Below are 18,421 nucleotides of genomic sequence, written 5' to 3'. Positions count from 1 at the left end.
CAAGACATTAATCACATGGTTGTCATGCTAGCGTAACAAAAAAAAAAAAATAATAATTATATATATATACACACACAAACACACATACAAGTAATCAAATGGTGCAGATTTACTAAAACGGTCTACATATTAACCTGTAAGGTTTGATTAACTTGGCATATTTTAGGTTGTTTGTTTAAAATTGAATAATTTTTGCTCTTTTGGGCTGGCTATTATTGTGGCATGCTAAGCCATGCCACCCTTGTCAGAAATTAAGCTAAAACGAACAATTTAGCACAAACCAAATCCAGAACTCTGTCATAATTCACCTTTGTAAATGTTCAATTACTATTATTGAAGTAAACCAAAAATAAAATGAGGAATTGGAAGGGAACAAAATCTTTAATAAATACAGAAAAAGGTACCTGTTCTAAATAGGACGTCTACCCATTCATTAAGGGGAAAAATTCAAAGCTTCACAAACAAGAATGTGTAATAAAACAGGGCTGTGCGAGACCAGGGATTTCACATCCTAAAGTCCTGAATGGGAGAACAATCAGCCTGCAGGAGGAAGAAATGAAAGGTCTGATGCTTGTGATCTTACAATCAATTACCGCCTTAGACAAATAATGAGCCGTGCAGTTAGCGCATGTGGAGGGATGCCAAACAATCACGCGGTTTCTGATATTTCCCTCTATAAATATAAATGGCTTTTCCCAAGTAAAGCATACACCAATGCTTTAAAGGGGTGCTCTGAGAGACATGTTACCGCCTATTTAATTCATAAGCGATAATGGTTGCATTGGGGTGTGGATGCCACGGCTACGACAACCAATTATAGCCAGAAATGGGTTATTTGAAGCCCCACATCTGGCCACAAGACCCCAGGCATGAGGAGTAGAATGGCATGGCCTGCTACTCCATTAAAAGCCCATTGCACTGAAGGTACAAGGATGACAATGCAGAGAGCTGCCATCTCCAGCAATCTTAAGGTACCGTCACACATAACGATATCGTTAACGAAATCGTTATGCGTGACAGCGACCAACGATCAGGCCCCTGCTGGGAGATCGTTGGTCACTGGGGAAAGTCCAGAACTTTATTTCGTCGCTGGATCTCCTGCTGACATCGCTGAATCTGCATGTGTGACGCCGATCCAGCGATGTGTTCACTGGTAACCAGGGTAAACATCGGGTAACTAAGCGCAGGGCCGCGCTTAGTAACCCGATGTTTACTCTGGTTACCATTGTAAATGTAAAAAAAAAAAAAAAAAACACTACATACTTACATTCCAGTGTCTGGTCACGTCCCTCGCCTTCAGCTTCCCGCACTGACTGTGAGCGCCGGCCAGCCGTAAAGCACAGCACAGCGGTGACGTCACCGCTGTGCTTTACGGCCGACGCTCAGTCAGTGCGGGAAGCTGAAGGCGAGGGATGTGACCAGACACCGGAATGTAATTATGTAGTGTTTGTTTTTTTTACATTAGAACTGGTAACCAGGGTAAACATCGGGTTACTAAGCGCGGCCCTGCGCTTAGTAACCCGATGTTTACCCTGGTTACCCGGGGACTTCGGGATCGTTGGTCGCTGGAGAGCTGTCTGTGACAGCTCTCCAGCGACCACACAGCGACGCTGCAGCGATCGACATCGTTGTCTAGATCGCTGCAGCGTCGCTTAACGTGATGGTACCATTAGACAGAGAAGTGAGAATGAAGGCGCGTGCGCCACCAGCCTCTCCATTCATATTCTCCTTCCTGCAGCCATAAGACTGGAGGAGATCCAATGGAGAACCCACACCAATGTAACGCTCACCTATGGATGACAGCTGGTAACGTTATAGACCAAAGTACCCCATCATACACAAATACATCAATTTGTGAAACAATTCCTTAGAGGGGTAATAAAAGTCTATGGCACCGACAGTTGTTTTCCCATCAGCCCAATAGACAGCTGGAGCTCGCTTTCTAAACTGGACACTTGCAAACCAACTTTTCAATAAATGGAGAACTGCAATAATGATGCTCAGACACATGGGCATGTAACCGCTGCAGCCAATCACTGCTGCCCATAAGGTACACAAAACTAACATGGCTTAATATTTACAAAAAGAATACACAGATAAAAATATAATTATACTGCAGCATCAGAACAGATTTCTTGCACAAAATCAGAAGCTTTGGCATTCATACTAGACATCTGTGATCACAAGCACATCAAAACAGAAAAGTCTTATTTTGTCTTATGTTCACTGACATTTGGCATAATCATCGCTCTACGAGCTCCCACAGAAGGTCAACGTGATTCTGTGACCCCCCCCCCCCCCCCGAGCTTCACACACAGAATAGCACTCCAAAAGAAAGGTTCAATTAGGAGAATAAAAAAAAATAATCACTACCTGGAGGTAATCAGACAGAAAACCTAAATACAATCAAACTTATTCTGTCCCACATTACAAAGGGAGTGAAGACCACTAGACACGTTCTAGGACGCATCCATTTGGTCCCAACCACTGCCAAATATACAACACAATCTGTGCATACAAAGGGAAATTAAAAATAGGTTTTGGGTTTTTTTTTTTTTTTTTTAAAGAATATTCAAACAAAAACAAAAAAAAAAGTATTTGAATCAAACCTTTTCCTTATCCGGAAATAAAAACAAAAAAAAAATATCGTTTTTTATCGCCACATCTGTCCAGTCTACAATGAAGGAAATAATTATTTGATCCCCTGCTGATTTTGTAAGTTTGCCCACTGACAAAGACATGATCAGTCTATAATTTTAAGGGTAGGTCAATTTTAACATTGAGAGACAGAATAACAAAAAATCCAGAAAATCACATTGTATAAATTATATAAATTTATTTGCATTTTACAGTGAGAAATACCTTAAGTATTTCATCCCCTACCAACCATTAAGAGTTCTGGCTCCTTCAAACCAGTTAGATGCTCCTAATCAACTCGTTACCTGCATTATAGACAGCTGTCTTACATAGTCACCTTTATTAATGACTCCTGTCCAGAGAATCAACTAATCAGTCAGACTCTAACCTCTGCAACATGGGCAAGACCAAAGAGCTTTGTAAGGATGTCAGGGACAAGATCATAGACATGTGCAAAGCTGGAATGGGCTACAAAACCATAAGGGTATGTGCACATGCTGCGGAAAACGCAGCAGTTTCCCATGAGTTTACAGTTCAATGTAAATCTATGGGAAACAAAAAACGCTGTGCACATGCTGCGGAAAAAAAAAAAACACCTGGAAATGCAGCGGTTTACATTCCGCAGCATGTCACTTCTTTCTGCGGATTCCGCAGCGGTTTTACAACTGCTCCAATAGAAAATCGCAGTTGTAAAACCGCAGTGAAATCCGCGGAAAATTTATCAAATCCACTGCGGAAAAATCCAGAGTGGACCATTATACGTGTGCACATAGCCTAAGTAAGATGCTGGGTGAGTAGGACACAACTGTTGGTGCAATAGTAAGAAAATGGAAAAATACAAAATGACTGTCAATCGATCTGGGGCACCATGCAAAATCTCACCTCGTGGGTTATCCTTGATCATGAGGAAGGTGAGAGATCAGCCTAAAACTACACAGGGGAACTTGTTAATGATCTCAAGGCAGCTGGGACCACAGTCACCAAGAAAACCATTGCTAACACATTACACCGTAAAGGTTTGAAATCCTGCAGTGCCCGCAAGGTCCCCTGCTCAAGAAGGCACATGTGCAGGCCCGTCTGAAGTGTACCAATGAACACCTGGATGATTCTGTGAGTGAATGGGAGAAGGTGCTGTGGTCAGATGAGACAAAAATTGAGGTCTTTGATATTAACTCAACTCTCCGTGTTTGATGTAAGAGAAATATTGGAATATCTTCCCACTGTCAAGCATGGAGGTGGAAACATTATGTTTTGAGGGTGTTACTCTGCTAAGGGCACAGGACAACTTCACCACATCAATGGGAAAATGTATGGAGCCATGTACCATAAAATTCTGAGTGACAACATCCTTCCCTCCTCCAGGACATTAAAAATGGGTCGTGGCTGGGTCTTCCAGCAAGACAATGACCCAAAACATACAGCCAAGGCAACAAAGGAGTGGCTCAAAAAGAAGGACATTAAGATCACGGAGCGGCCCAGCCAGTCTCCAGACCTTAATCCCATAGGAAACGTATGGAGGGAGTTGAAGCTCTGAGTTGCCAAGCGGCAGCCTCAAAATCTTAATGATTTAGAGATGATTTGCAAAGAGGATGGACCAAAATCCCTCCTAACGTGTGCAAACCTCATCATCAACAATAAAAACCGTCTGACTGCTGTGCTTGCCAACAAGGGTTTTGCCACCAAGTATTAAGCCTGGTTTGCCAGAGGGATCAAATACTTATTTCTTACTGCAAAATGCAAATGCATTTATAAAATTTATATACAGTGTGATTTTCTGGATCTTTTTTTTGATATTCTATCTCTCAATGTTAAAATTAACCTACCGTTAACCCCTTTACCCCCAAGGGTGGTTTGCACTTTAATGACCGGGCCAATTTTTACAATTCTGACCACTGTCCCTTTATGAGGTTATAACTCTGGAACGCTTCAACGGATCCCAGTGATTCTGACATTGTTTTCTCGTGACATATTGTACTTCATGATAGTGGTAAAAATTATTTGATATTACCTGCGTTTATTTGTGAAAAAAACGGAAATTTGGCGAAAATTATGAAAATTTCACAATTTTCCAACTTTGAATTTTTATGCAATTAAATCACAGAGATATATCACACAAAATACTTAATAAGTAATATTTCCCACATGTCTACTTTACATCAGCACAATTTTGGAAACAAAATTTTTTTTTGTTAGGGAGTTATAAGGGTTAAAAGTTTACCAGCAATTTCTCATTTTTACAACACCATTTTTTTTAGGGACCACATCTCAATTGAAGTCATTTTGAGGGGTCTATATGATAGAAAATACCCAAGTGTGACACCATTCTAAAAACTGCACCCCTCATGGTGCTCAAAACCATATTCAAGAAGTTTATTAACCCTTCTGGTGCTTCACAGGAATTTTTGGAATGTTTAAATAAAAATGAACATTTAACTTTTTTTCACAAAAAATTTACTTCAGCTCCAATTTGTTTTATTTTACCAAGGGTAACAGGAGAAAATGGACCCCAAAAGTTGTTGTACAATTTGTCCTGAGTACACCGATACCCCATATGTGGGGGTAAACCACTGTTTGGGCGCATGACAGAGCTCGGAAGGGAAGGAGCGCCGTTTGACTTTTCAATGCAAAATTGACAGGAATTGAGATGGGACGCCATGTTGCGTTTAGAGAGCCACTGATGTGCCTAAACATTGAAACCCCCCACAAGTGACACCATTTTGGAAAGTAGACCCCCTAAGGAACTTATCTGGATGTGTGGTGAGCGCTTTGACCCACCAAGGGCTTCACAGAAGTTTATAATGCAGAGCCGTAAAAATAAAACAAATTTTTTCCCACAAAAATTATTTTTTAGCCCCCAGTTTTGTATTTTCCCGAGGGTAACAGGAGAAATTGGACCCCAAAATTTGTTGTCCAATTTGTCCTGAGTGCGCTGATACCCCATAAGTGGGGGGGAACCACTGTTTGGGCGCATGGGAGGGCTCGGAAGGGAAGGAGCTCCATTTGGAATGCAGACTTAGATGGAATGGTCTGCAGTTGTCACATTGCGTTTGCAGAGCCCCTAATGTACCTAAACAGTAGAAACCCCCCACAAGTGACACCATTTTGGAAACTAGACACCCTAAGGAACTCATCTAGATGTTTTGTTAGAGCTTTGATCCCCCAAATGTTTCACTACAGTTTATAACGCAGAGCCGTGAAAATAAAAAATCCTTTTTTTTTCCACAAAAATTATTTTTTAGCCCCCAGTTTTGTATTTTCCCAAAGGTAACAGGAGAAATTGGACCCCAAAAGTTTTTGTACTATTTGTCCTGAGTACGCTGATACCCCATATGTTGGGGTAAACCCCTGTTTGGGCACACGGGAGAGCTCGGAAGGGAAGGAGCACTGTTTTACTTTTTCAACGCAGAATTGGCTGGAATTGAGATCGGATGCCATGTCGTGTTTGGAGAGCCCCTGATGTGCCTAAATAGTGGAAACCCCCCAATTATAACTGAAACCCTAATCCAAACACACCCCTAACCCTAATTCCAACGGTAACCCTAACCACACCTCTAACCCTGACACACCCCTAACCCTAATCCCAACCCTATTCCCAACTGTAAATGTAATCTAAACCCTAACCCTAACTTTAGCCCCAACCCTAACTGTAGCCCCAACCCTAACCCTAGCCCTAACCCTAACTCTAGCGGGAAAATGGAAATAAATACATTTTTAAAATTTTTCCCTAACTAAGGGGGTGATGAAGGGGGGTTTGATTTACTTTTATAGCGAGTTTTTTAGCGGATTTTTATGATTGGCAGCCGTCACACACTGAAAGACCCTTTTTATTGCAAAAAATATTTTTTGCGTTACCACATTTTGAGAGCTATAATTTTTCCATATTTTCGTCCACAGAGTCATGTGAGGTCTTGTTTTTTGCGGGACGAGTTGACGTTTTTATTGGTCACATTTTCGGGCACGTGACATTTTTTGATCGCTTTTTATTCCGATTTTTGTGAGGAAGAATGACCAAAAACCAGCTATTCATGAATTTCTTTTCGGGGGAGGCATTTATACTGTTCTGCGTTTGGTAAAATTGATAAAGCAGTTTTATTCTTCGTGTCAGTACGATTACAGCGTCACCTCATTTATATCATTTTTTTATGTTTTGGCGCTTTTATACAATAAAAACTATTTTATAGAAAAAATTATTATTTTTGCATCGTTTTATTCTCAGGACTATAACTTTTTTATTTTTTTGCTGATGATGCTGTATGGCGGCTCGTTTTTTGCGGGACAAGATGACGTTTTCAGCGGTACCATGGTTATTTATATCCGTCTTTTTGATCGCGTGTTATTCCACTTTTTGTTCGGCGGTATGATAATAAAGCGTTGTTTTTTGCCTCGTTTTTTTATTTTTCTTACGGTGTTTACTGAAGGGGTTAACTAGTGGGCCAGTTTTATGGGTTGGGTCGTTACGGACGCGGCGATACTAAATATGTGTACTTTTATTGGTTTTTTTTTTATTTAGATGAAATGTATTTATCGGAATAATTTATTTTTTTTTTCATTATTTAGGAATATTTTTTTACACATTTGGAATTTTTTTTTTTTACTTTTTTACTTTGTCCCAGGGGGGACATCACAGACCAATGATCTGACAGTTTGCATAGCACTCTGTCAGATCACTGATCTGACTTACAGTACTGCAGGCTTCACAGTGCCTGCTCTGAGCAGGCTCTGTGAAGCCACCTCCCTCCCTGCAGGACCCGGATCCGCGGCCATCTTGGATCCGGGCCTGGAGCAGGCAGGGAGGGAGGTAAGACCCTCGCAGCAACGCGATCACATCGTGTTGCTGCGGGGGGCTCAGGGAAGCCCGCAGGGAGCCCCCTCCCTGCGGGAAGCTTCCCTATACCGCCGGCACATCGCGATCATCTTTGATCGCGGTGTGCCAGGGGTTAATGTGCCGGGGGCGGTCCGTGACCGCTCCTGGCACATAGTGCCGGATGTCAGCTGCGATAAACAGCTGACACCCGGCCGCGATCGGCGGCGCTCCCCCCGTGAGCGCTGCCGATCGCATATGACGTACTATCCCGTCGGTGGTCATAGGGGCCCACCCCACCTCGACGGGATAGTACGTCTAATGTCAGAAAGGGGATAAAATTATAGACTGTCCCATGTCTTTGTCAATAGGCAAACTTACAAAATCAGCAAGGGATCAGATAATTATTTCGTTCACTGTATAAAATGTTACCTAAAAGCTAAATGGAGTGATCATAAGTTTAGTAGCACCATATTTGCCAGGTAATTTTTATCAAGCAATGAAAACCATAAAAATTATCCAAAAACACTTTTAGAATTGCATTTTTTTCGTAGGAAAAACCTAGGAGAAAAACAGCGCAAAAGGGTTTTATGGGAGGGAGATAAAGATGGTAAATAAGATTATGCTAACCTGACTTAGTTGTGTATTCACAACATTTCCATGATTTAAAAATCCAGCTGCTACAGGTCCAAAGGTCCATTAACACAGATTAGGAGAATTTGCAGACAATCTGCACTACTGGTATCAGATCTGATAGATACAAGTCCAGACAGGAAGTATTTGCAGTTTTACTTTATTCAGTCGACACGTTTCAAAGTACAACAGATTTGTTCATCAGGACAAAAAACTCTGAAGCCTGTTGTACTTTGAAACGCATCGACTAAAGGTACCGTCACACTAAGCGACGCTGCAGCGATACCGACAACGATCCGGATCGCTGCGGCGTCGCTGTTTGGTCGCTGGAGAGCTGTCACACAGACAGCTCTCCAGCGACCAACTATGCCAGTAACCAGGGTAAACATCGGGTTACGAAGCGCAGGGCCGCGCTTAGTAACCCGATGTTTACCCTGGTTACCAGCGTAAAAGTAAAAAAAAAAAAAAACACACACTACATACTTACCTTCCGCTGTCTGTCCCTCGGCGCTCTGCTTCTCTGCCCTGTGTAAGCACAGCGGCCGGAAAGCACAGCGGTGACGTCACTGCTCTGCTTTCCGGCCGCTGTACTTACACAGGGCAGAGAAGCAGAGCGCCGAGGGACAGACAGCAGAATGTAAGTATGTAGTGTTTTTTTGTTTTTTTTTTACTTTTACGCTGGTAACCAGGGTAAACATCAGGTTACTAAGCGCGGCCCTGCGCTTAGTAACCCGATGTTTACCCTGGTTACCAGAGAAGACATCGCTGAATCGGCGTCACACACGCCGATTCAGCGATGTCTGCAGGAGTCCAGCGACCAAATAAAGTTCTGGACTTTCTGCAGCGACCAGCGATGTCACAGCAGGATCCTGATCGCTGCTGCCTGTCACACTGAACGATATCGCTAGCCAGGACGCTGCAACGTCACGGATCGCTAGCGATATCGTTCAGTGTGACGGTACCTTAAGTAAAACCACAAATACTTGGATGTGAGAGGTGATACCAGCAGCTCAGTGTATCTGCAAATTCTCCTTATCTGTGATTTCTATTTTTCCACCATTTCACCCCACTTGGAAATTTATTTTTAGTTTTTCATTACATTATATATAAAATTAAAAAGTGTCCATCAAACCTACAACTTGTGTTGTAAAAAAAAAATTCTTAGTCTGTTCTGTACACAGAAAAGTATAAAAAAAAAGTTAGGACTCTTGGAAATAGGGTAGAAAAAAAGAAAGCGCAAAAATAGAGAGAGTGGCGATATGGTGATGCGTAAACTAATTGTAACACAAGAAAGAAAGACGACGCAGATAACGGTGCACACCACTAGATAAAGTGTAAAAAACCGCTTTATTAGGCAACAAACCGTGAAAACATTTAAAAATTACAGACTCTTGACTAACAATGAGGCATATATCAAAAATAAAGATGTACAATAACAAATGATACAATGGGTATAGCGGCCTGAGTAGACTGCAGCATAGAAACTAAATAATGTGAAGACACTATTGCACTCATCATATTATTAAGGATTGTTGACCAATGATATATAGACAGATACCAGTAGCATTTTTCTTCTTATGTGTCTAAAAATAACTTGCTATTGTTGGTACCCAGAATAGACACAAATACAACTAATAAACGCCAACAGATGGATTGGTGCCATTATAGTGTCCTGAATATAAGAGAATATATAAATGTAGCCTATATGTTCAAATGAATATAAGATGTCTCCCTGTCCATGTAGATAATAGTTAAAGAATAATAAATATCACTGGGTGCGAATGGACAAAGATAATAAAAGCCTAATGAAGACAGGCAGACACCATTGTTACAATAAACAATTATTGCCCTATTAAATCATATGGTCGACCATGATAACATGCTTAAAAAGGCTAACTATACATACTCCGGCAAATGAAAATAGAACATGCCGCGTACGCATAGTGCTATGCATTATAGCTTCGCCAGGGGAATTATAGTGCCGTCTGTGTCGGGTCACAAATACTCGGAAGTGCACTTACTGATGTTGCCGGGATCGCCAACACCTATGTCGGCGTTCTGAAAACACATGTGGAGCAGTGGGGGGGGGGAAGTACGCCACGTAGTAGCACTCCAGTATTAATAATAATTCATTATTAGTGGTGCCCGCTGGTTTGTCCATTTAACTATGCATAAAATAATTGGCTGCAGTTCTAAAATTCCATTACCTTTGTATGTAGGTGCTATATGCAGAATGTGAATCGAGTCCTATAAGAATCAGCATTACACAGCTTTCCCCTGCCTTCTGCTTGTAACAGCGAACAGGGAAAAAACAGCAGACAAGCAGGAAGCATGAGAGACAGAGTGAATATGCATCCAATAGGATAAATATATTCTGCAGTGCCAGTTAGAAGACAGAAGTTCTAAATTACTAATCTATTAGAGCACAGCAACTCAACTGTGATGAAACTATGCTCCCTCTAGGAAATTTACACTTTAGATATCTCTAAAAAGCCACAAATACCTGGTTTACAAGGTTATTTATTATGCTTACACGCACACTATAATAATTCTTTAACCTTCGTCAGGCTGCATAATTTCACAATGTTAACAGGCTGCAGAGGTACAATTGTACCTTCATATTTATTTTATTGAAATTTGGCTAATATATTCTGGACCAAAACTGCAGAGATGTCACGAAATTTCAGCCCTCTAACGGCTTTTCGAAAAAAAAAGTTATTGCAATTTTAAAACGGAATAGTTACAATTGTACCTACTCAGCCGGACGAAGGTTAAATATAGCCTATACTGTATTATGTAGGCAAAAATTCAAAAATCTGTTGAAGTGCACCCAGGGGAAAAAAAAGCTGGTGTAGACCTTCATCTTACCCACCATTTGACTTCCTATTTTAGCATGCGGGGAGCGGTTAGTGTATGATGCTTTCCACCTCATTGTGTACAGAAGCATACATCAGGAGGATTCACAAAGCATAATATGAACAGAGCCTTATTCTGATCCAAAATACGCAATGAGTAAAACAAATTTAGCCTTTATGTGATCTGTAAATCGAGGATACAGGGGACCAAGGAGTATGCACTATGCCCTGGTAAATGTGCAAGATACAACTAGATAAGCATGGTAATCATCTCTAGTGAGTAGAAAAAAAAAGGCTTCAAAAAGGGGTTCTCGAGGAATAGAAAAAAATATATTGGCTTGATAAAGGCTCAGATGGAGCTGAAACGTCGCCCGGCTATGTGGGTCGATTAAACCTTCCACATTTTTCACTTAAACTATGGAGTGCTGCCTCTTTTTTGAGTGTGTATATATATATATATATATATATATATATATATATATATATATATATATATATATATTATATATATATACATACATACATACATACATACATACATACATACATACATACATATATATATATATACACACACAATGGGGAAGATAAGTATTTCATACACTGACAATTTTGTAAGTTTTCGCACCTGTAAAGAATGGAGAGGTCTGTAATTTTTATCTTAGGTACACTTCAACTGTGAGAGCCATCTAAATCTAAAGAAAAAAATCCAGAAAAATCACATTGTATGATTTTTTTCTTAATTAATTTGCACTTTATCATATGAAATAAGCATTTGATACAATAGAATAACAGACCTTAATATTTGGTACAGAAACTTTTGCTTGCAATTACAGACATTTCCTGTAGTTCTTGACTAAGTTTTCACACACTGCAGCAATGATTTTGGCCCACTCCTCCATACAGATCTTCTCCAGATCTTTCAGGTTTCGGGGCTGTCACTGCGAAACATTGAGTTTTAGCTCCCTACAAAGATTTTCTATTGGGTTGAGGTCCGGAGACTGGCTAGGCCACTTCTTGACCTTGAAATTCTTCTTACGGACACACTCTTTAATTGCCCTGGCTGTGTGTTTCAGGCCATTGTCATGTTGCAAGACCCAGCCACCACCGATCTTTAATGCCCTTAGTGAGGGAAGGAGGACAAAATCTTGTGATACATGACCCCCTCTATCCACACTTCAATATGGTGCAGTCGTCCTGTTCCCCCAAAGTATGATGTTTCCCTCACCATGCTTCACGATTTGGACAGTATTCTTAAGGTTGTACTCATCCTTCCTTCAAACACGGCAAGCGGAATCGATACCAAAAAAGTTCTATTTTGGTTTCATCTGACTACATGACCTTCTCCCATGCCTCCTCTGGTTCATGTAGGTGGTCATCTGCAAACATCAAACAGGCTTGGACCTATGTTGACTGAGCAGGTGGATCTTGCATGCTCTTCAGGATTTTAATCCATGACAGCATAGTGTTTTACTATCAGTAATGTTTGAGAATGTGGTCCCAGCTCTCTTCAGGTCATTGACCTGGTCCTCCTATGTAGTTCTGGGCCGATTCTTGACTTCTCTCAGAATCATCGTTACACCACTAGGAGAGATCTTGCATGCAGCCCAAGACTGAGGAAGATTAAGGCTGTGTGCACACGTTCCGAATTTTCGAGGTTTGTTCACTATAAAAACACGATAAAAACGCATACATTAAGCATCCTATTAATAGAATGCAATCCGCAATTTTTGTGCACATTGCATTTTTTTCCCTGAAAAAAACGCATTGCGGTAATAAAACGCAGAATGTTCATGAATTTTGCGGATTTTTCGCGCTTTTGTCGCTATATATTGTTTTGGGGAAGCTCTGGAAAAAGCCGCGAAAAATCCACACAAAAAAAAACGCGCAAAAAACGCATGCGGATTTCCTGCGGAAAAAGTCCGGCTTGGGTCAGGAAATTTCTGCAAAGATTCCCGACGTGTGCACATAGCCTAACAGTCATCTTGTGTTTCTTACATTTTCAAATAATTGTGCCAACAATTATTGCCTTCTCGCCAAGCTGCTTGTATATTGTCCTGTATCCCATCCCAGTCTTGTTCAGGTCTAAAATGTTGTCCCTGGTGTCCTTAGATGGCTCTTAGGTATTGGCCATGGTGGAGAGGTTAGAGTGTGATTGAGTGTATGAACAGGTGTCTTTTATACAGGTAATGAGGTCAAACAGGTGCAATTACTATAGGTTATGGGTGCAGAGGGCTTCTTAACCCCTTAGTGACGGAGCCAAATTTTTGAAATCTGACCAGTGTTCCTTTATGTGGTAATAACTCTGGAACGCTTCAACAAAGCCTAGTGATTTTGAGATTGTTTTTTCGTGACACATTATACTTTATGATAATGGTAAATTTAGGTTGATATGTTTTGTGTTTATTTATAAAAAATATCAGAAATTTGAAAAAAATGTAAAAAAAATTAGCAATTTTCAAACTTTGAATGATTATCCCTTTAATCCCGATAGTGGTACCACAGCAAACCATTAATAAATAACATTTCCCACATGTCGGCTTTACATCAGCACCATTTTCAAAATGTTATTTTATTTTGTTAGCATTTTAGGAGGTTTAAAAATGTATCAGCAATTTAATTTTTTTTCAAGGAAATTTACAAAATGTATTTTTTTTAGGGACCTATCCATGTTTGAAGTGAATTTGGGAATCCTATATATTGGGAAACTCCCAAACCTGATACCATTTTATAAACAGCACCCCATGACATATTGGAAACTGCTGTCAGGTAGTTTGTTAACCCTTCAGGTGATTTTCAGGAATTAATGCAAAGTGGCATGACAGAAATGAAAAAGTGCATTTTTACCACCTAAATGTCACTAACTTCTGAACAGATTACTATAGCCGCCAGACTCTAAGGCTATATTCACACTTTGCGGATTTTGCTGCGGATCCGCAGCGGATTTGACCGCTGCGGATCCGCAGCAGTTTCCCATGAGTTTACATTTCAATGTAAACCTATGGGAAACAAAAAACGCTGTGCACATGCTGCAGAAAAATCCGCGCGGAAACGCTGCGGATTACATTCCGCAGCATGTCACTTCTTTTCTGCGGATTTTCACCTGCTCCAATAGAAAACTGCAGATGAAAATCCGCAGAAGAAAACGCAGTAAAAACCGCGATAAATCCGCAGTAAAAACCGCGATGGGTTTTCACTGCGGATTTTGCAATTCTGCTGCGGAAAAATCCGCAGTGGAATCTGCAGAGTGTGAACATAGCCTAAAGCCGCTATTAGGTCATGAATTGCCATCGCAAACATCAGGACCACACAATCATGATCTGAGACCACCAATTGAGATAAAGAGGAAGCCCCCACACTCTGTTAATCATTTATAATGATGTAGTCACTACTGACAGCAGCATCTAAGGGGTTAAATAGATTTGGACGGTGCAAAAACTGATCGTGGCTGATGAAGCAAGTTGTCAGCTATAGTGTCCAGTCGACAGCTGCTGGGTTGTCCCCTGTATGGGGATATAAGTCTCTTATATCTCAGGTCAGTTAAAAGGCATATTGGCGGTCATTAAGGGGTTAAAATTCTCGCTGGTTGGTAGGTGATCAAATAAACAAATTGCATTTTATTGTATGAAGTATGTAAAAAAGAGTCATGCTTTTTTTATTTTTAGATTCTGTTTCTCACAGTTGAAGTGTACCTACGATAAAAACTACAGACCTCTCCATTCTGTGTAGGTGGGAAAAGTTGCAAAATAGGCAGTGTATCAAATACTTATTTTCCCCACTGTACATTTCTAAATACCTTTAATTAGCAAATCACACTTGTTTTGTGTGAAGAGGTAGTACATCACAATGGCCGCCCACTGTCCAAGTGCTCATTCACACGACCTTATTTGAAGTTCAAGTGCGGACCACGGAAAAAACAGACAGGAATAGGGCCAATGATATTCAATGGGGCAGTGCAGATGAGCGATTGGGTACCGGAGCGTGTGCCTCTCCTGCACATAGAAGTAACCGGGGTCTCAGCCCATGTTAATAGCCAGCTGACATCTGCTTATATCCAGCTGCGTAATGAACTTTGGGTCGGAGAGGGAACAAGAAACAAATGAAGTCATCTACCAAGGTGTCGGTGTTACAAGAAAAGTAAAAACAAACCATCCAATGACATGAACCAATTATGCATTTCTGCATCCATTTATCTACAATGAGCCCCCCATTTATGATACGGGGGGATACGAAGCATGCAGACGCCGTTTCTGGGGTCCATGATACCATTAAAAGAATTACTGTGACCTCGGTCCACAAGGTTTAAGGCAAAAGACCAGATGTGTCTGGAATCCTAAGAAATGCAAATTCCCATTCACGGATACAGCACATCTGGCCGATGGGGGCATGAACGATCGCACATCTGCTTCCTGTACCGCTCTGTGTGAACACGTCCTGTTCTGCTGAATAAGAGAATGCGATAATGGAAGAATGTGGTAGAAAAGTAGAATAATCACATGTGTCCTCTATGGGAAACACCAGTAGGGATGGACTTTGGTGTCCACGACCACCAATCATAGCACAACTTTCATTTCTAGTCTTCAAAAATGAAACGTGATGGGTCGCTTCAGGTAACAAAGAAGTTTTCTTTGGCAGTTTTCACAGACCTTCCCCTACATCTTTGATTTGATCTGACAAAATCAGCCTTTAAAAGGAAATTGATTTTGAAAGACATTGGGCCTCATTTATCAAAAAGGTCTGAAAAAAAAACACTCTGTTGCCAAACCAGATATCAGCTTTTGGTTTGGTAAAATTAAAAAAAGTGCACTGTTGGACGCTAGGGGCAACAAAGTCTTTTTAAAGGGATCTGTCACCAGAGAAATGACAGATTGCCATCTAATCTGAAAACAGCATAATGTAGAGACAGAGACCCCGATTCCAGCAATGTGTCACTTACATGGCTGCTTCCTGCAATTTTGATAATCACACTTAGCAGGAGATTATCACTAGAGGACTAGTAAACCTGGTAAGCGTGTTCCTCCATAACCATGAGCTCTGTATAACTCCTGCCTCTGCACCACCACCAATGACTGGCAGCTTTCCGTCTACTGTGCATAGACAGAGAGCTGCCTATCAACGGTCAGGGCGGGGTTATACAGAGAACTGGGAGGTCTGCAGCAGGTAAATCAATCATTTTATTAAAACAATGTGCATTCCAGTAAGTGGCATATCACTGGAATCAGGGTCTCTCCATCTACATCAAGACACTCTCAGATGGGATAGCTTTAAACCTATTGAGAGGGTTCTCATTAAAAACACTTTTGATACCTCTAGCCAACTGAATCAGACATGCTACAAAAGTGTCCTAAAGACTTATAAGGGGATGATAGGTTTCTTCAGTTATTAGGACAATCACCTGGGCTTCTCTCCTTCTGTTTCCTTGTTTGCATTTATCTTCCTTATCAGTTACATACTCCACACTCGGTATAATATATATATATCTATCTATCTATATCTATATATCTATATCTATATATATATCTATATATATATATATATATCAAAATCTGTAGTAGCCTGCTCTATACAAGCCACACAAAATAAATAAAGCAATTTGTACCATGTAAAACAAAATCTCATGCAGCTCCATCAGTGAAAAAAAAAAGAGAGAGGGTATGGCTGCTGAAAAGCAGAGGTAAAAACCACAGAAACTGGCCGGCCAATATAGTGCACTCTACCTGTGGTACAGGAACATAACATACAAAGTATTCCATTCTGTTTCTTCCAATAGGAATAAAACATACACTGACATGTTATAGCAGAGTTCTGGCTCATTGTTGTGTTTGCCACTTTCAAAGAGCTTAGTTTTCCCTGATCATGTAGCAATAGTGACAACAGTGGGAAGAGATGACATGTGCCAGTTGTCAGCAGTCTCCTCCTCTGCACCAGGTACACTACCAATTTCCCACGGGGGAGCACTTCACAATGGCCGAGGTCACTAGGAGGCCCCATTCACAGACTGCACCTATAGAAGAGTGGCTGGGAGGAGAAATGCAGAGAGCAGCATGGAATGTGACACAGCAGAGCACCATGGTCTTTTCAAGGGTTCATAAGAGGAGAAAAAGCAAAAACAAAAAAGGTAAAGCTTTATAGAGGCACACAAAGGTTCAGGAAGGATCTCCAGTAAGGCAAAAATCGGTATATTCAAGATCTGTACCATACAAATCCAAAAAATATTAGTTTGTATAAAACTGGATTACGCAAAAACTGTCCAAACTAGCTGCGAACTCTACAGGAACCATGGATTGGTGAAAATGACAATGATTTACAGTCACTTGATGTTCCACCTGGAGTTTCTACACTGACACACCGAGGCCGGTGACTGGCTGCAGCGGTCATGTGACTACAATGGCATGGCATCAGATATTTCTTTGATGACATGCTCTTGTCACTTGACTGCTGCAGCCAATCACAGGCCTAATGAGAACGGTGACAGCAGCAGCCTGTGCCGATTCCAAGGACGTACACATCATTGAGTTTGAGCTTCGCACCTTTCCTGGATCATCACACAGCGCGTTTCGCCCTGGAGGTGCAGCAGGTGCACTTCTACAAGTCACAGGTGTAATGCATAGCATGACATGACTGCACATGACAAGCAGGCCCACATATCACATGACATTGGTCTACAGCCCTGACTAACCATGGGAAACTAGCATGGCCGCCAATATTCTTCAGCACCTTCTTATGCAGCATCTTTTATAAACTGTGTAATGGGATGAGGAAATCAATATTCAACCTTTTTTGGTTACAGTGCACAGGTAACTGCAGAATAAAGCAGAACACACAGCATTTCCAGATTCCGTGAATCCTTTCTTCTAGGATAGATGATAAGATAACGGAATATTGGAGGATAACGGCACAATAACTCAGCACTCACCTCGCTCTTGTACTCGCCTTTACACACCGCACACTCAGCTAAGTCTAAACCAGATCCAGAGATCCAGGGGCTCGAAACCTGAAAGAGACCACAAAGCAAGGGAGGGGGATGTCACATCTCGGAGGCACTCATATCCTGCTTCCAAACCCTGACTCACCTCCCCTCCTCTTTCAATAGATCACTGCTTTGGGTAAACATTTCCAAATATGGAAAACATCACCAAGAAGCTTGTCAAATATCATCCTTCCCTGCTTTTCCCCACTTTTGGTACTTTGGGAAAAAGAGTCATGAAAAAGGAGCGATCTTTGAAGAGTGACGTGCACGGTGTACATCATTAACCCTACGAGGCCGCACTCTGCCTGCAGCCCCTATCCGGACATTGGAATATCAGCTTTGTACATGGACAGCACAATGTAACCACAGAATACCTTGTAGTACATTTTGTGCCTTTTTCCTCCATTGTGAGCAGGGTCGGTAATATCAGATCTATCAAACATGTGCCCCCGGTCACAGAGAGCACTCACCTACTGATAAAGTAGTGAGCAAAGCAGGAATAACCCTTTAACTGTACACAAATAT

At 41.2% G+C, this 18,421-nt stretch overlaps 1 protein-coding gene across 6 annotated transcripts in view; it reads right to left on the bottom strand.

The window, feature by feature from the left end:
- The window catches only part of LPP (LIM domain containing preferred translocation partner in lipoma), a 438,714-nt gene that overhangs the window by 375,815 nt on the left and 44,478 nt on the right, over positions 1–18,421 (bottom strand). For 3 of the 6 annotated variants that reach the window (XM_069727088.1, XM_069727092.1, XM_069727089.1), the window contains exon 2: positions 17,843–17,920. The exons of the other annotated variants lie outside the window; for them this stretch is intronic. The gene's annotated coding sequence lies outside the window, so the exon portion shown is untranslated. The remainder of the gene's footprint in view (positions 1–17,842; positions 17,921–18,421) is intronic. 6 annotated transcript variants of the gene reach the window in all.

Source organism: Ranitomeya imitator, chromosome 5 (genome assembly GCF_032444005.1).
Source record: "Ranitomeya imitator isolate aRanImi1 chromosome 5, aRanImi1.pri, whole genome shotgun sequence".
Taxonomy (NCBI): domain Eukaryota; kingdom Metazoa; phylum Chordata; class Amphibia; order Anura; family Dendrobatidae; genus Ranitomeya; species Ranitomeya imitator.
Note: the sequence above shows the minus strand (reverse complement) of the source record. Positions and strands in the feature narration are given on the sequence as shown.